This window comes from Triturus cristatus, chromosome 4_2, assembly GCF_964204655.1.
Source record: "Triturus cristatus chromosome 4_2, aTriCri1.1, whole genome shotgun sequence".
NCBI classification, from domain to species: Eukaryota; Metazoa; Chordata; class Amphibia; order Caudata; family Salamandridae; genus Triturus; species Triturus cristatus.
This window is the reverse complement of record NC_140586.1, coordinates 988,229,925-988,249,685: the sequence shown is the minus strand read 5'-3', so window position 1 is coordinate 988,249,685 and position 19,761 is coordinate 988,229,925. Positions and strand designations below refer to the sequence as shown.

General features: G+C 51.1%; 1 protein-coding gene across 1 annotated transcript in view; it reads left to right on the top strand.

Moving 5' to 3' along the window:
• The first annotated feature begins 3,260 nt into the window (after positions 1-3,260).
• The window catches only part of LOC146839230 (uncharacterized), a 67,057-nt gene continuing 50,556 nt past the window's right edge, over positions 3,261-19,761 (top strand). The window contains exon 1 of the mRNA XM_085603255.1: positions 3,261-3,473. The gene's annotated coding sequence lies outside the window, so the exon portion shown is untranslated. The remainder of the gene's footprint in view (positions 3,474-19,761) is intronic.

The following is a 19,761-nucleotide window of genomic DNA, read 5'->3' as shown; positions in this document are numbered from 1 at the left end:
ACACACTGCCTCTGAGATTAGCCTATCTGCTCGTGCTACGTTACCACAGGGTGGAGCAGGGGTTGTCAAAGGGGTGCAGCCCTTCACTCTGACTTAGGAAGAAGGGTCCCTGCTTGGACAGTGGCCATCCACTGCCAACCAGAGACCCCCATTTCTAACAGGGTGAAATACCCCCTCCGTCCTCGGACCCCATCCACTGAGTGAGAGACCCCTGTGTGGGTGAAATACCCCCTCCGTCCTCAGACCCCATCCACTGAGTGAGAGACCCCTGTGTGGGTGAAATACCCCCTCCGTCCTCAGACCCCATCCACTGAGTGAGAGACCCCTGTGTGGGTGAAATACCCCCTCCGTCCTCAGACCCCATCCACTGAGTGAGAGACCCCCGTGTGGGTGAAATACCCCCTCCGTCCTCAGACCCCATCCACTGAGTGAGAGACCCCCGTGTGGGTGAAATACCCCCTCCGTCCTCAGACCCCATCCACTGAGTGAGAGACCCCCGTGTGGGTGAAATACCCCCTCCGTCCTCAGACCCCATCCACTGAGTGAGAGACCCCCGTGTGGGTGAAATACCCCCTCCGTCCTCAGACCCCATCCACTGAGTGAGAGACCCCTGTGTGGGTGAAATACCCCCTCCGTCCTCAGACCCCATCCACTGAGTGATAGACCCCTGTGTGGGTGAAATACCCCCTCCGTCCTCAGACCCCATCCACTGAGTGAGAGACCCCTGTGTGGGTGAAATACCCCCTCCGTCCTCAGACCCCATCCACTGAGTGAGAGACCCCCGTGTGGGTGAAATACCCCCTCCGTCCTCAGACCCCATCCACTGAGTGAGAGACCCCCGTGTGGGTGAAATACCCCCTCCGTCCTCAGACCCCATCCACTGAGTGAGAGACCCCTGTGTGGGTGAAATATCCCCTCCGTCCTCAGACCCCATCCACTGAGTGAGAGACCCCTGTGTGGGTGAAATACCCCCTCCGTCCTCAGACCCCATCCACTGAGTGAGAGACCCCTGTGTGGGTGAAATACCCCCTCCGTCCTCAGACCCCATCCACTGAGTGAGAGACCCCCGTGTGGGTGAAATCCCCCCTCCATCTTCAGACCCCATCCACTGAAAGAGAGACCCCTGTGTGGGTGAAATACCCCCTCCATCCTCAGACCCCATCCACTGAGTGAGAGACCCTGTGTGGGTGAAATATCCCCTCCGTCCTCAGACCCCATCCACTGAGTGAGAGACCCCTGTGTGGGTGAAAGACCCCCTCCGTCCTCAGACCCCATCCACTGAGTGAGAGACCCCTGTGTGGGTGAAATACCCCCTCTGTCCTCAGACCCCATTCACTGAGTGAGAGACCCCTGTGTGGGTGAAATACCCCCTCCGTCCTCAGACCCCCTCCACTGAGTGAGAGACCCCTGTGTGGGTAAAATACCCCCTCCATCCTCAGGCCCCATCCACTGAGTGAGAGACCCCTGTGTGGGTGAAATACCCCCTCCGTCCTCAGACCCCCTCCACTGAGAGAGAGACCCCTGTGTGGGTGAAATACCCCCTCCGTCCTCAGACCCCCTCCACTGAGAGAGAGACCCCTGTGTGGGTGAAATACCCCCTCCATCCTCAGGCCCCATCCACTGAGTGAGAGACCCCTGTGTGGGTGAAATACCCCCTCCGTCCTCAGACCCCTTCCACTGAGAGAGAGACCCCTGTGTGGGTGAAATACCCCCTCCATCCTCAGGCCCCATCCACTGAGTGAGACCTCTGTGTGAGTGAAATACCGCCTCCGTCCTCAGACCCCATTCACTGAGTGAGAGACCCCTGTGTGGGTGGAATACCCCCTCCCTCCTCAGACCCCATCCACTGAGTGAGAGACCCCTGTGTGGGTGAAATACCCCCTCCCTCCTCAGACCCCATCCACTGAGTGAGAGACCCCTGTGTGGGTGAAATACCCCCTCCCTCCTCAGACACCATCCACTGAGTGAGAGACCCCTGTGTGGGTGAAATACCCCCTCCCTCCTCAGACCCCATCCACTGAGTGAGAGACCACTGTGTGGGTGAAATACCCCCTCCGTCCTCAGACCCCCTCCACTGAGAGAGAGACCCCTGTGTGGGTGAAATACCCCCTCCGTCCTCAGACCCCATCCACTGAGTGAGAGACCCCTGTGTGGGTGAAATATCCCCTCCGTCCTCAGACCCCATTCACTGAGTGGGAGACCCCTGTGTGGGTGAAATACCCCCTCCGTCCTCAGACCCCATCCACTGAGTGAGAGACCCCTGTGTGGGTGAAATACCCCCTCCGTCCTCAGACCCCATTCACTGAGTGAGAGACCCCCGTGTGGGTGAAATACCCCCTCCGTCCTCAGACCCCGTCCACTGAGAGAGAGACCCCTGTGTGGGTCACACCTGATGGTCTGTCTCATGAATTTACTGTGACTACAACCTGCTTCTTTCCTTGCTTTGAGAGTGAACCCCTGAAGGGGAGGTGTAGAAGAAATCAGCAGAGAGGTGCAAACCCCGAATTGGTGCAAAGCAACTGGAGAGAGTTGCTTGAGGACTCACAGCCCTGTCAAATATAAAGAATCACCCACAGGAACAGGAACATTAGAAACGCTGCTCAGTCTCATTGCAGCAGCTGTGTCTACATTTCACACATTTAATGAAATACAAGTCGTCATTTAAATTCACTCCTGAATATCATGTCTGTTCCTTTGCAGAAGTTTAAAAAATGAACACATTGCTGGAATTTCACTGAGGGAAGGGGGCAGAGCTAGCATGAGGGGCTGAATCTGAGGCTCCTCAAGAACACACATGCAAGGGTGAGGCCTGTCATGGACTGTGTGTGTCTTAAAAACACCCATGTCTGGGTCTTTACAGGCACCAATGCTTGTTTCACTGCTGGAGCCTGGAGGCGGCGGTTCCGTCCGTGGCCACCAGAGGGCGCTCCTCGCCTGCTGATGAATCAACTGAGCTGCACATGGGATGAAAGGGAGAAGGGTTTCCTCTTCCGGGTCAGCGGCGGCAGAGACAGCTCAGCAGCGGCGGTGACATCACTTCCTGTTCGTTCCTGGTGTGTGCAGCCTGCTGCTGAGGAGGAAGGAACCTCGTCTATCTGTGCAGTTACCTTCATCTACAGACCCCCCCAGATCTGCTTCTCCTCCCCCACGCCTGCCCCTCCAGACCCCAGATCTGCACCAGCCCCCCCCATCAGACCCCAGATCTGCCCCTGCCCCCTCAGACCCCAGATCTGCACAGCCCCCTCACACCCCAGATCTGCACCCCAAGTCCCCAGATCTGCCCCTGCCCCCCCTCAGACCCCAGATCTGCCCCTGCCCCCCTCAGACCCCAGATCTGCCCCCCTCTCCGACCCCAGATCTGCCCCAGTCCCCCCTCAGACCCCAGATCTGCCCCCCCCCCAGCCCCAGATCTGCCCCCCCTCCCCCCAGGAGGAGGAGAGAGCCTGGACATGTCTGCACAGGTCTCTGCTCAGGTAGGAGATTGTCAGCACCTTCTGCTGTGTTTGTAGAAATAGACTGAATAATCCTGGAGGGAATCTCTGCCAGGAGCCGGCTGAGCTGAGCTCTTCTATCCGGGGGGCCTGGGGGGCTTTCCTTCTGGCCCTGGGGGTGTTTGTGGGCATCATGTGTGTTAAAGAGGGAATCTGTGCACTGCACTGCATCTTACTGCACTATGAGGAATCTGTGCACTGCACTGCATCTTACTGCACTATGAAGAATCTGCACTGTACTGCATCTTACTGCACTATGAGGGATCTGTGCACTGCACTGCATCTTACTGCACTATGAGGGATCTGTACACTGCACTGCATCTTACTGCACTGTTAGGGATCTGTGCGCACTATCTTAATTCACTATGAGGAATCTCTGCACTGCATCTTACTGCACTATGAGGGATCTGTGCACTGCATCTTACTGCACTATGAGGAATCGGCGCACTGCAGTGCATCTTACTGCACTGTGAGGGATCTGTGCACTGCACTGCATCTTACTGCACCATGAGGAATCTCTACACTGCATCTTACTGCACTATGAGGGATCTGTGCACTGCATCTTACTGCACTGTGAGGGATCTGTGCACTGCAGTGCATCTTACTGCACTATGAGGAATCTGTGCACTGCACTGCATCTTACTGCACTATGAGGGATCTGTGCACTGCACTGCATCTTACTGCACTATGAGGGATCTGTGCACTGCACTGCATCTTACTGCACTGTGAGGGATCTGTGCGCACTGTATCTTACTTCACTATGAGGAATCTCTGCACTGCATCTTACTGCACTATGAGGAATCGGCGCACTGCAGTGCATCTTACTGCACTATAAAGAATCTATGCACTGCACTGCATCTTACTGCACTATGAGGGATCTCTGCACTGCATCTTACTGCACTATGATGGATCTGTGCACTGCATCTTACTGCACTATGAGGAATCTGTGCACTGCACTGCATCTTACTGCAACATTAAAGAATCTGTGCACTGCACTGCATCTTACTGCACTATGAGGGATCTGTGCACTGCACTGCATCTTACTGCACTGTGAGGGATCTGTGCGCACTGTATCTTACTTCACTATGAGGAATCTCTGCACTGCATCTTACTGCACTATGAGGGATCTGTGCACTGCATCTTACTGCACTATGAGGAATCGGCGCACTGCAGTGCATCTTACTGCACTGTGAGGGATCTGCTCTGCACTGCATCTTGCTGCACTGTGAGGGATATGTGCACTGAATCTGACGGTATTGTGAGGGATCTGTGCACTGTATCTTATTGCACTGTGAGGAATCTGTGCACCATCTGAGTGTATTGTAAGGGATCTATGCACTGCATCTCAGGGCACTATGAGTCTGTGCATGCTGCACTTCATCTTACTTCACTATTAGGAATCAATGCACAGGAGCTGCCCGTGCAGGTAAGGGTGGTGGGCGGGGTGGGGAGGGAGTCAACAGCCGACGACGAGGGAAAATTACATTTTAAAAAAAGAGAACCTCTTACCTTGCGCTTGCTTATTTTTAATGGGTTTCCATTTTGAATATATTACCAGGAGGACAAAGTTCCTGCGGGCAGGTGCAAAAAGTCACCCGAGCCCTTAAAAATAAATAAGGAGTGAAAGAGTTCCTAGTTTGAAGAACCACACAGGTAAGTGGAGGACCACTCTATGTCCTCTGTTGTCCTCACACACCCCGAAAGGTGTCATGCTTCATCATCGGGCGGTTGCTCCTCGTAGGGCCGGCGCTGCAATTCCCTACGGGCCCCCGAAGGGTCACTTTTTCGGAGATCTTTTTTGGAACCGCCGGATGGTGCATGTGGGTATGTGGAAAGTGGGTTCTGTATGGAGGGTAAAAAAGGTGCGTGCAAGTGAGTGAAAAACATGGTGGGTCATTATGCAGCAACTTGTATAGATGTACCCTGAGCAGAATTAAACTGCTAAAAAATTGTGACCCTGAAGGCACAATCTGCCCATGTGTAGGAAGGTGGATATCTGACTATGGTTACCCCCAAATTTTTGCCTAGTGTCTAGCTGGTTTTTCGACTTAGTTGGCCTGAGATCCTGCCATTCAGGACCTCAGCCCATCTGCTCTCTCTTTAAAATGGACTCCATGTACCCTAGGTACATACCCAATTGGTTGGATCACCCTGTCAGCCCCTGTACCAGTGTACACTAGGTACCCAGGGCATTGGTGTACCCAAGGCCTGCCCGGGGCTGAAGCATGTATTATGCCACCCCAGGCTTGGCCTAACAAATCTGACACAACTGGCTGATCACTCAGCTGGGGTAAGTTGGTGTAACCACCTCTTACTTAGGTGTAGTATACCTATACCTAACCTTAAATGGGACACCTGGTAACCTATAAGTCACTCCTATGGCAGGCCTTAACAATCCTGAAGGCAGAGTGCTTGGTTCCATGTGAGATGGTGCTCTGGCATGAGCTGAGCCTGTCTGCAGTGGTCGGAACAACTTCCTTCTACTGTTTCCAGATATCGTCATACCATATACTCTTAAGTGCATTATGAACCTCGCGGTTAAATGCTAACTTTGGTTTGGCTTTATCAAAACATGTCGAGTAAGGTGTCATACGAATTGGAATACTAACCCCTCGCCAATTCTGGCGACGGGGTTAGCATTCCACCCTTCTAGAGGGACACGACATGTACAGTACCTGAAACCCGGGTAAAATCAGACATAGCCTCAGCTCCACAAAATGGATGCTGCCACCACAGACACAAGTCTGCCCTCCTGCTGCTGGGAGTCCTTCCAGCTTGGGAGGTGTGGACAAAGGGTTTCCTGCCAGGGGAGGTGCGTGCACCACCCCAGACAGGATTTTGTGTATTGGTCAGGTAGGGCTTGAAAGAAACCAGACATGCCTGTGGCTCACAAGGAGCCTCGGGGCATATGCCAGTTCAAACCGGTCCTGGGGCACACCAGTCCCGGGCCTGGGGCGAGCTGGACAAAGGATTGGGGGTGTAACCACCCCCCTTCCTGGTCCCACCCTTAGGGAGGGACCTAGCAGGTAGTCCGGCCCCTAGAATCCGCTTAAAGGTAGGAGCTGTGTCCTAAGACTTCAGACATCCTGGAATCAACTTAAAACTAAGAAGAAGACGGGAACTTCGACGCTCTGCCGCACAGAGGACTGAAGCCAATCTCCCCTGTGGTCAGGGAGTGACCACCTTGCTAACGCAAGCACCATCCAGCGAATCAACGTCTGCTTTGCCGCCGCCTCCCGCCGGAGCCCGAGCCCAGAGACTGACAAGACCTGGACCTCCAGACCTCTCACCGCCCGATCCACAGTCCCTGCAAAGAAGAGACCCGTGGAGGCACCGAGACACGTGGAGCCAGCCATCTTGAAACGACCGCGACAAGCTGACCAGTGCAACAACCGAGGCTCCCTCCAAGTTGTGCTTTGGGTCCTGAGAAGCCCAACCCTCGAGCAGCATCTGCACCAAAGGTGAGCCCTCCAGCATCTCCACGATCTGCGTGGGGCCCTTCTGCATTTTGCCACTCGACGCGCCTAACCGGTTGCTGGCCCGCTGGCTAGTGGCCATCTTGGCGACGAAATCTACGAAAAACACCGCTGGTCTGGTTGCTCCAGACTGGCCCTTGCTCCCCTCCAAAGGAGCAGTTCCTCTGACCTTGCTGGTCAGAACTATCAGCTTAAACTCCTTGCCTACAACATTTGCTTTTGCCAAGGCTTGTTTGCTTCGATCAAGTCGCCGACACCGCCGACAGCGAGAGCCTGCGTGGGACAGCTCGTGACTCGACTCCTGGACGTCGTCGACCTTCAGGGACCACGTGGCTGCGGAGACAAGCTACCCCTCATCACCTGTTTGCACCCGACATCGCCTGGTACCCACCTGGTGCCACGCTGGTCACTGGCTAGTGACTGTGAACACTGTCCCCTCTGCTTTCAGGTCTTCAACATCTCCGATCCACTCTGGGATCAACTGCATCTCTTCCCGACCGACCGCCTGCAGCACTTTTGTCTACAGGCCCCACGGAACAGATAGAAGAAACCCGACGCACTTCGAGGCCTATGCACCCGCTTCCTGTGGGTGAGGTAAAGCTGGCACACCTGTGCCCAAGTGTAGTATTACATCTCTAGTGCCTGTGTTCCAAGTCTTAAGTTCCTAGGTCATCCGGAAGATTCCTTTTGCAGTAACTTTGTACTTTTTACGCACCCATTGAAACCTATGGGAGCACGCGTGTGACTATTTGCTCTGCACACGCCACCCGTGGACCTCCTGGTCACTAACTGAAGTTAGCTCCTTGTAGGCCCAGCGATTCTAGAGGCCCTAGGCCTTTTCCCTTTTCTGTTCGTGGTACTTATACCACTATTTTAGTATATGGTTCGAGTGGCCACCCGGGCCTATCCATATAAAGTGCAACTTCTGTGTATTCTACTGTAATCTTGTTTGACGATTTGTGCTCCTGTGCTCATAAAGAGACTAGGGGTTACTTTGAGAAATAAATACATATATATTTTGAATATATATCTGTGTGGTGTCCTTTCATTGGTATAAAAGGGGGTTACTATTGGTAAAACAGCTTGCTTAACACGCATCACGAGTTTAGCCTCAAAGACTGCTTAGCCTACGCTACCACTAGGGCAGCTAGTCCAAAAAGGTTGACTTACAACCACACCATAAGGGTTGCTTGGCATGGTACAAGGTGGTCACTAGAACTAGTGAACAGCATATACCAGGCCAACTTCTCACATTGGTGAGCAGCGGTTGGATTTGAGCTTGCTGTGTTTTACCATTGTAATCTCTTGGTTACCAATTGAAAGATCACATAGGTACCTGTAGGTACATATAAAACAAGATTAGATATACTTAAGTTCTACTGAACTTAGTTGTTGTAGAGCAAAGGGAGTAGCACACCCTGACTACAACTACTAGATAGGTTTAGTAGGTAAACCCAAGTGTAGGTAGATTGCAACACATCCACCCACACTTAAGAGCAATGGCTGGGGCAGAGGGGTCCACTGTACCCATCTCTGTTGAGAGTGACCCCCCGAGGGCACCATCCATCTATGCTAGCCTTAATCAGAATGAGCTCAGGCATTTGGCAACTCTTAGAGGCCTTAAACAGCCCAAGAACCCAAACTCTGCTGAGCTCAGAGAGCTCTTACAGAATGATGAGAATCAGAGAGCACTCAAGAAAGCTTCCCAGTTAGCCCCCTTAGGGACAGGAACAGGAGGCCCCCTTTCTGAAGATGCCACTGAGACACCCCTTTCCAATAGTCACCCCTTAGATGGGATGCCTACCACAGAGGAAGAAAGTGAGGGGGACACAGAAAGTGGAGAGGATGAAGGGAGAACTAGCCCAGTGCCAAGTGTTATACTTGGCCCAGCTAAACCAAGGCTATTGGGGACTGACAGTGGGTTCAACCCATTGGATCTCCCCAGTGGACTTAACCCAGGGCTTGGGAGGAGAAGGAATCACTCAGGTGAATCCAATGCTTCCCATGGCTCTAGAGGCTCTCAAGGTCACTCCAGGAGAAGGATGACCACCCCTCAGAGGAGGGAACATGAGGCCAAGATGCAAGAAGCCCAGCTGAGGATCAGGAAGCAGGAGCTAGAGGTAGCCCTGATGGAAGAGAAACTGAGCAAGGCTAGGCAGCATAGAGAGAGTGGGTCTATACCCACTGGTGGCAGCAATGTCCCTAGGGACAAAGATAGGGTCTTTGACAATAGGAACCTGTCCAAGATTGTGCCCCCCTACAAAAGTGGGGATGACATCCACAAGTGGATAACTGCTCTTGAGAGAGCCTGCAAAGTACAGCAGGTTCCTGAGGACCAGTGGGCAGCAATCTTATGGCTCTCCTTTGAAGGTAGAGGCAGAGATAGACTCCTCACTGTTAGAGAGGAGGATGTCAGAAACTACAGAGTCCTGAAGAGTGTCCTAGTTGATGGGTTAGGCTTAACCACTGAACAGTACAGGTTAATGTTCAGAGACACCCAGAAGACACAGACCCAGGACTGGTCTGAATATGTGGAATGTGCCACTAAGGCTTTGGAGGGTTGGTTGCTGGGAAGTAAGGTGTCTGATTATACAGGATTGTACAATTTGATGATGAGAGAGCAGATTTTAAGTAATTGTCAAAACCAGCTTCTCCATCAACACCTGGTAGACTCAGATTTGACCTCTCCCCAAGAATTGGGAAAGAGGGCAGATAAATGGGTCAGGACCAGGATCAGGCCTAAAAACCAGGGTGGTGACCAAAAGAAAGATACCACCAAGCCTCAAGAGAAGGGTGGGGATAAAGAAAAAGAGAAACCTTCCCCAGGGCCCCAAAACTCCACACAGGGTGGTGGGTCCCAAGCTCCCTCCTCTACCACAGCTAAAAAGCCCTACTGCCATGAGTGTAAAACTCCTGGGCATTGGAAAACTGACAGCGGTTGCCCAAGGGCTAAAAACAAAACTGTTCCTCCAATTACTCCTGTCACACCACCTATTACTGTCAGCAGTAATCCCCCAGGTGGTGGGAGTGCCCCCAGAAATCTGGGTGGGTTTACTTGGGGAACACAGGGGGACCCTGGCTTAGCCAATTCCCCTACAGCAACTACTCTTGTCTGTGATGGTGGCATGGGGTTTGCCAACTTCACTGCCTGTCCCAACACTTTGGGTAGGTACAGACAGGAGCCCTACATCAATGGTACCAAAGCTGAGGCCTACAGAGACACTGGAGCTAGCATCACAATGGTGGCCCATTGGCTAGTTCCCTCTGAGCAGCTTTTGCCTGGTTTCTCCTACCAGGTGACTAACATTGATGGCAAACAGAACAGTCATCCCATGGCAGAGGTATGTCTCAGCTGGGGAGGGGTCACTGGCCCTAAAAGGGTAGCAGTGTCCCCAACCTTGCCTGTAGACTGCTTACTGGGGAATGACTTAGAACTCTCAGCTTGGGCTGGAGTTGAACAAGACACCCATTCTAAAATGGTAGGCCTGTCACAAAAGGGTAGGGGGGTTGTGCCATTCACAACCCCTGTCCAAATAGATTTCCTCCCTGAAAAGGTTGGAAGGGCAGTGGTAGCCACAGCCCAGGCACAGACAGACTTCCCTGTAGAGACTGGCAGAGCTGTGACAGTCACAGCTCAAACACAAACTGAGGGCCCCCCTGAAAAGGTTGGCAAGGCTGTAATGGTCTCAGCCTATACTCAGACTGACATAGGTGTAGTGAAGCCTGAAACAATGGATCACTCCACACAAACTGAGAGTAGTGGGGAGGAAGAAAAGTCTCCCTCTCCCCAGACATTAGGAAAAGGTCAGCCTCCTCAGGGATCTGACCTCACCCCTTGTGAAGGAACTGCCCCAGAGGTAGCCAGGCCTGGCCTGGCAGAGCCTCTGATGTCAGTGGCCCCTTCCAAGGTGGGACCCAGTCTGGTGCAGGTAGCCTGCCTCTCTCTACCCTGCCTCAGTCAGCCCAGGGCTGCAGAGGTCAGGGAGGCCAGTGGACCCCCAGAGGGCCCCTGTCCACAAGAACCCCCCCATCAAAAGAATGAGGATTGCCTGGCTAGTAGCCCTAGTCAGGTGATGGGTAAAAACATTCCTGAGGGATCTCCTTTACAGGTAGTTAGGGACCTCCCCCAGAGGGATTCTGTTGGGCACAGGCAAACCTGGGACCTTAGGGCCCCAAACCTGACCTGTCCCTCCAGTAAGCCCACAAAAGGGACCCAGCCTCCAGCTTTTGGTAGCCAGAGGCTGACCCTGAGAGCACAGTGCAACTCAGTTAAGGAAAGAAAGGCATCCATGGTGAAGGATGATTGGAGGAAGCTGAGGCCTCACTTTGAGGACACTCACTTCAGTACTCCATCTCAACACCAGCCTTTTACTTTGCCAAGACACGCCAAAGGTAGAGATTCCCTATGGTGGAGACCCTCTGATACCCTTAGGGTGAGGGATTGCTTAGTGGACCATGAGACAGGGGGTAACCATGCCAGTGCTGGTTCCTCCTTATATGGCCACTTGGGCAATATAGGCTTACCTGGTCAAGGTCAGCCTTATCTCCCTTCGTTTGGGGGGGGGTTGTGTAGGAAGGTGGATATCTGACTATGGTTACCCCCAAATTTTTGCCTAGTGTCTAGCTGGTTTTTCGACTTAGTTGGCCTGAGATCCTGCCATTCAGGACCTCAGCCCATCTGCTCTCTCTTTAAAATGGACTCCATGTACCCTAGGTACATACCCAATTGGTTGGATCACCCTGTCAGCCCCTGTACCAGTGTACACTAGGTACCCAGGGCATTGGTGTACCCAAGGCCTGCCCGGGGCTGAAGCATGTATTATGCCACCCCAGGCTTGGCCTAACAAATCTGACACAACTGGCTGATCACTCAGCTGGGGTAAGTTGGTGTAACCACCTCTTACTTAGGTGTAGTATACCTATACCTAACCTTAAATGGGACACCTGGTAACCTATAAGTCACTCCTATGGCAGGCCTTAACAATCCTGAAGGCAGAGTGCTTGGTTCCATGTGAGATGGTGCTCTGGCATGAGCTGAGCCTGTCTGCAGTGGTCGGAACAACTTCCTTCTACTGTTTCCAGATATCGTCATACCATATACTCTTAAGTGCATTATGAACCTCGCGGTTAAATGCTAACTTTGGTTTGGCTTTATCAAAACATGTCGAGTAAGGTGTCATACGAATTGGAATACTAACCCCTCGCCAATTCTGGCGACGGGGTTAGCATTCCACCCTTCTAGAGGGACACGACATGTACAGTACCTGAAACCCGGGTAAAATCAGACATAGCCTCAGCTCCACAAAATGGATGCTGCCACCACAGACACAAGTCTGCCCTCCTGCTGCTGGGAGTCCTTCCAGCTTGGGAGGTGTGGACAAAGGGTTTCCTGCCAGGGGAGGTGCGTGCACCACCCCAGACAGGATTTTGTGTATTGGTCAGGTAGGGCTTGAAAGAAACCAGACATGCCTGTGGCTCACAAGGAGCCTCGGGGCATATGCCAGTTCAAACCGGTCCTGGGGCACACCAGTCCCGGGCCTGGGGCGAGCTGGACAAAGGATTGGGGGTGTAACCACCCCCCTTCCTGGTCCCACCCTTAGGGAGGGACCTAGCAGGTAGTCCGGCCCCTAGAATCCGCTTAAAGGTAGGAGCTGTGTCCTAAGACTTCAGACATCCTGGAATCAACTTAAAACTAAGAAGAAGACGGGAACTTCGACGCTCTGCCGCACAGAGGACTGAAGCCAATCTCCCCTGTGGTCAGGGAGTGACCACCTTGCTAACGCAAGCACCATCCAGCGAATCAACGTCTGCTTTGCCGCCGCCTCCCGCCGGAGCCCGAGCCCAGAGACTGACAAGACCTGGACCTCCAGACCTCTCACCGCCCGATCCACAGTCCCTGCAAAGAAGAGACCCGTGGAGGCACCGAGACACGTGGAGCCAGCCATCTTGAAACGACCGCGACAAGCTGACCAGTGCAACAACCGAGGCTCCCTCCAAGTTGTGCTTTGGGTCCTGAGAAGCCCAACCCTCGAGCAGCATCTGCACCAAAGGTGAGCCCTCCAGCATCTCCACGATCTGCGTGGGGCCCTTCTGCATTTTGCCACTCGACGCGCCTAACCGGTTGCTGGCCCGCTGGCTAGTGGCCATCTTGGCGACGAAATCTACGAAAAACACCGCTGGTCTGGTTGCTCCAGACTGGCCCTTGCTCCCCTCCAAAGGAGCAGTTCCTCTGACCTTGCTGGTCAGAACTATCAGCTTAAACTCCTTGCCTACAACATTTGCTTTTGCCAAGGCTTGTTTGCTTCGATCAAGTCGCCGACACCGCCGACAGCGAGAGCCTGCGTGGGACAGCTCGTGACTCGACTCCTGGACGTCGTCGACCTTCAGGGACCACGTGGCTGCGGAGACAAGCTACCCCTCATCACCTGTTTGCACCCGACATCGCCTGGTACCCACCTGGTGCCACGCTGGTCACTGGCTAGTGACTGTGAACACTGTCCCCTCTGCTTTCAGGTCTTCAACATCTCCGATCCACTCTGGGATCAACTGCATCTCTTCCCGACCGACCGCCTGCAGCACTTTTGTCTACAGGCCCCACGGAACAGATAGAAGAAACCCGACGCACTTCGAGGCCTATGCACCCGCTTCCTGTGGGTGAGGTAAAGCTGGCACACCTGTGCCCAAGTGTAGTATTACATCTCTAGTGCCTGTGTTCCAAGTCTTAAGTTCCTAGGTCATCCGGAAGATTCCTTTTGCAGTAACTTTGTACTTTTTACGCACCCATTGAAACCTATGGGAGCACGCGTGTGACTATTTGCTCTGCACACGCCACCCGTGGACCTCCTGGTCACTAACTGAAGTTAGCTCCTTGTAGGCCCAGCGATTCTAGAGGCCCTAGGCCTTTTCCCTTTTCTGTTCGTGGTACTTATACCACTATTTTAGTATATGGTTCGAGTGGCCACCCGGGCCTATCCATATAAAGTGCAACTTCTGTGTATTCTACTGTAATCTTGTTTGACGATTTGTGCTCCTGTGCTCATAAAGAGACTAGGGGTTACTTTGAGAAATAAATACATATATATTTTGAATATATATCTGTGTGGTGTCCTTTCATTGGTATAAAAGGGGGTTACTATTGGTAAAACAGCTTGCTTAACACGCATCACGAGTTTAGCCTCAAAGACTGCTTAGCCTATGCTACCACTAGGGCAGCTAGTCCAAAAAGGTTGACTTACAACCACACCATAAGGGTTGCTTGGCATGGTACAAGGTGGTCACTAGAACTAGTGAACAGCATATACCAGGCCAACTTCTCACACCATGGATCAGGGATCAAAGGCCAACATGTTTCGCGCCTCTATCGCCTAAGAGGTCGGTGGCGCTTCGTCAGGACCAAATTCTTAACAATAAGTGCACGTGAAAAATAAGTAAATCGAGTTAAAATACCCTCAATATCGGTCTGGGCAAACGCCTGTACACCCTCAGTGTGGTAACAGGTCAGCGATGAAGAAATCGCTCCAGGTCAATATCTAGGAAAGGAGAAGAGAAGAAAAAGACCACAGGGATTTGTATCAGAAAAACTTAATACAACATAAGTGTGCCACAGTCGTGTGCACATCAACCCCAAGCCAACGCCAGGACACAAGGCCTGGATATATAGAAGGGCACCAGCACCAAACACGGCATCTAACAGAATTACCCACCCAACAGTGGTCGTATCATGGCATGTCAAAAATGTAAACCGGTCATCCATATGTGGGGCCAAGGAAACATAATCTCACCAAATATGACACATTCCTTATCCCAAAAGGGGAAAAGCTCGCCCCTCGTGACAGAAATAGAAGCTATATTGACAGGGTTAAGACCTTACCTAACTGGTTCATTACACAAAAACCAACAGCTAGGCGTGTGGAATTCCTGCAAATTATTGGGAATTCAGCTCGGGTCATTACACCGCTGTACCGCCTCCATCCATACGGCCGCCAGTAAAGAGGGGTACACAATCCCTCACAACCACAACCTTTATTTGGGTAATGCACGAGTTGTCCCTTGACAAGGGTTAGGCACTACTTGTTCTACTCACACCCTACTGTGTTTCATATGGCAGCAATCTTGTTGGGGTTGGTCCTCTAGGGGCATTCACAATGTTAACAAATCTCATTCCTTATTACTCGCCCCCCTTTCCATTGGTTAGAAGCTATAGTGCATTCTAACCTTTCATGTGGTGTGCTGGCTGTTAATCACCAATATACATTGTTAATATAAGGTACATGCACGGGGGCAATTTTGCAACATACCATCTTCAACCATGGTTGCACATGATATCTTCATTACGCTAATTTCTGACATTGCGTTTGAGTGACATATTTTAAATAACGATGGTATGCCCGTACCGGGGCACAGGGGATTAGTTTCCCTCTCACACGCACGCGCACTATCAAGAATGCTATACGCATGCGCAGCTGTGCTTTGTTGCAAGCCCGGGACCCGGATATAGAATTGACCCGGTGAAAGGAATCACCTTTTGACGAGTTCCCGTGACCTATTTAAGAGGCAAGTGCTGCCGTGGGCAGATCTTTACTGGCAGCCGCATGGATGGGGGCGGTACAGCGGTGTAATGACCCGAGCTGAATTCCCAATAATTTGCAGGAATTCCACACGCCTAGCTGTTGGTTTTTGTGTAATGAACCAGTTAGGTAAGGTCTTAACCCTGTCAATATAGCTTCTATTTCTGTCACGAGGGGCGAGCTTTTCCCCTTTTGGGATAAGGAATGTGTCATATTTGGTGAGATTATGTTTCCTTGGCCCCACATATGGATGACCGGTTTAAATTTTTGACATGCCATGATACGACCACTGTTGGGTGGGTAATTCTGTTAGATGCCGTGTTTGGTGCTGGTGCCCTTCTATATATCCAGGCCTTGTGTCCTGGCGTTGGCTTGGGGTCGGCAGCTGATAAATGCGGGCAGAATATTGCTTTAAATTTGTGTGTATATCGCCCTCAATTAGTATTTTTACTATCTGAATACTATCTGGAGGATTTACATGTCCATCGGAGTTTCAGACTGTATATATTCTTCGGTCTGATTCACCAACAGAAGTTCTTGAAGAGTCTGGCGCACCATTTACACTTCAGCTGGGCTGGGCTGTCCACCAGCACCGTCACCCAAGTCCTGTTCCGCAGAAGTATCCGTAGTTTGCAGGGCATTTTCTTTAGTTAATCATGTCCCTTTCTTTCTTTTTAAAGTGAGTAATGGATTCCAACCTTTCTCTTCCTTCTTTACACTAACCTCAGCGTCTTGTCCTGATTCGCCTTTCTGATCAGTACACTCACTTTTTCTGTGGTATTCGGTCCGTCCAGTCCACTTGGCCCAAAAAGAATGAGAAGTAATGCTATTAGAATACAGATGCCAGTCTGGCTTTTATATTTTTGTACGGTCCGTCAAATTGTAGCCACATTGGCTGGACTTCTGAGTTGATGGAAATCCAGTCCTTTTTTTTTTGTGTTACTGTCTTTTTCGTCTTTTTAAACCCTTTCTATTCTCTGGTGTAGATTTACCTCACCAGAACCATCAGTCTCATTTTTTGTTGTGAGGTGCGGTTTGATGGCTCGTGACCCCAAAGTGTCACGCCCACAGAAGTATATGTTTCAAAATCATTTTAGGTGGCTCCTGTTCACACTCTTGAACAGGGACTGCTGAGAGCCTCTGGTGCATAGCCAAAGCCGCTGCTTCTCGGCTCAGCATGATTGAGGAAACTGTTTTAAGATTTCCCATTCCTTTCATTCCTAGATCTAGGGCTGGTGGAGCCTTGTACTCATTTGTACTCGCCTTAGTACATCAGGTAGTACCGCCGATGAGGGCGTGCCATGGGTAGTACGGTTGATACTTCATCTCATTCCGAGATCTAGGGCTGGTGCAGCCTTGTACTCATTTGTACTTTCCTTAGTTCATCCGGTAGTACCGCCCAATGACAGCATGCCATGGGTAGTACGATTGATACTTCATCTCATTCCGAGATCTAGGGAGGGTGCAGCCTTGTACTCATTTGTTCTTGCCTTAGTACATCAGGTAGTACCTCCGATGAGGGTGTGCCATGGGTAGTACGGTTGATACTTCATCTCGTTCCTAAATCTAGGGCTGGTGCAGCCTTGTACTCATTTGTCCTTACCTTAGTACATCGTGTAGTACTGCCCATGACGGCGTGCCTTGGGTAGTATGGTTGATACTTCATCTCATTCCTAGATCTAGGGAGGGTGGAGCCGTGTGCTCATTTGTACTTTCCTTAGTTCATCAGGTAGTACCGCCAATGAGGGCGTGCCTTGCGTAGCAGTGTAGATACTTTCCGAGGTGTTGTACGCCTCTGAAGGTGGCACCATTCCAAGGTGACGTCTCATCGCCACAGTGCTGCTCCTCTGGTTGGTGTTGCAAGCGATCCAGAAGGCAGTTTTGTTGCTTTTTATGGGCACTTTGGCCATAGTGGCGCTTATTGTCCGTGGACTGATTGCCTGTATGGAACCCGGTGCCTGTGGTACAGGTCCTACTCGACCCGCTCTGCCTGCCGTGTTCTGCAGCACATACTGTCTGAGTCGTCTACACAGGATACTGTGTGTACCGAGCCAGTACGGGATCAGGTGCCCTCCGCTTTAGGGAACTCAGTCTGACACTCTTAGGTATGTGGGGGTAAGTGACCAACAAACAATCTTGTGAACTGGAAGGGTGAAAGGGTCCACCGGGTCGCGATATGCTTGGGGCTGAGTAGGAACGGCTGCATCTTTGTAGGAGTGGAAAGCAGAGTACCGGCATCTACAGGATCAAAGTTCACCCATGAATAAAGGCACACACTGCTTGTGCATGTACAACAAATGTTACTGCACCCCTGTTCTCAGGGTTGCCTCTGTCTTCACAATGTTGTGTAACTTCTGCCCTGTAATTGACTCCGATCAAACCAGGAGCTCCGTGTTTAAAGAACCATTTTAACTAACGAAAGATCCAATGTGCAAATACAACAGATTTGTTTGGATTAGTAGTTTTGTGCTGAAAAAATATCCTAATGGTCCGCTCTGAAAAAAAAATCTACCTGAAATGTTTGTTAACTTCTCACATTGACCCCATAAATGCTGGCCCTTCTCTCTCCCATCCCACACTTGCTGAGCATTTTCTTTTACGTATTTTGGGTAGTTTGTGCTTAGGGTACATAACTTTTTTCCACGAAAGGTACCCATGGCAAATTTGGCACCCTCATATTTCTATCATCCTGGGGATTGTAAAGGTACCCAGGGTTTTTGGAGGTGACCCAGAAAATAGGCAAAATATAGCAACATTTCACATTTTTTGAAAAAATAGGGAAAAAGTGCTCCAGAGAAAACTGTTTTTTTCCCCTATAAATGTCATCATCGAACATTTGCTGTTCTAAGGTCACCATCTTCCCAGCTTGTAGGGTCAAAACACATTTATTACCACAGTTTTACCCCATTTTGCCTATTTTTTGTGCTCTCAACTTTCTTCCAGTTTTTGGTGGAATCCACTGTGAAACCCAGGGGGGATCCAGGAAAGCTGCAGATTTCTGAAAGTAGACAAAACTCAGAATTCAGAAAGGGGTCATATGTGTAGCTCCCTCAAGATTTCCCAAAGATGCTGACTGTTCAAATAACAAAATATTGAAAATGAGCAGGACAAAAATGCCATATGTGACAACATTTTCATCTGTGAATTTCTGTCAGAATGGCCAATTTACAAAACTGTTATTTGTACATCTCTAAATTTGAGGGTGCCCATACTAGAATATGATTCAGAGGACGAGTCTGGCTGAGGTGTTCTGGTCGGTCTGGAGGTTTTGTTGATTCCGGCGTAGAGGGCGTTGCCTTCGTCCAGTCTGCTCGTTACGAGTGCGCGGGTGACGGTCTTTCTGCTTTCGGTGAGGATCCACTTGAAGGTCTTGCAGGGGATGTGGAGGGAGTTGAAGCAGGTGGAGGCGACGGCGAAGATCTGGCGGGTCAAGGTTTGCTGTCTATGACGATCCTGCGATTCTTGGCATGGGTGGTGAGGGTATCGTCCTATCTTTAGTAGCCACCAGGTGGAGTCCCACGCTGAAGTGCGTTTCCTGAAGATCACGGTTTAAGTCCGTCAGTGTTCAGTTTTAGACGGTTGATCTTCATCCAGTGGGCGATTCCAGTCACACAGGAATAAAACCTCATCCGGGTAGTGGGCGTCTTGACCATGAGAGACAGTTGTGTGTCAGTGCAGGAGAGGACGTTGATTTTATGAGAGTGGATGAAGGGTTTGAGGGGGTTTCTTCAGCAGTGGGAGGGCAGTGGTGTGTTTCTCAAGTCGGTACTTCTTCCAGGTCTGTACGAAGATCGAGAGATCCACCGCCCAGGCACCGCCAACTCTGAATGCTGTATTAGCGCAGAGTATTGGAGTGGCCAGGCAAGGGAAAAGGGTTTAGGGGATAGGAGCTGCGAGGAGCGAGATTTCCAGAGGAGAGCATACATAATATTCAGATGGAACCTAAGTTTTGAGTTCCCCATAAAACTTCCCCCGCTTTTGAAGGATTCGTTTTTTTTACCCTGTTTGGTGAACTTAGAACTCTCTCTCTCTATTCTGCTTTTTTGAGGGTTTCTGTTTCTATACTGGCTCTCTTAAAATTAGGCTGGAAGGTAAAGGGGATCAGGTGAAGTCACTTGTTCAACGCTAACCTGTTAACACCTTAGACACTGCCCGACGGATACATTCCGTAAAGAGTTTCATTAAACATTTCCCTCCCTCTTCTTCAATAGTTCACTGCCCCAGGTT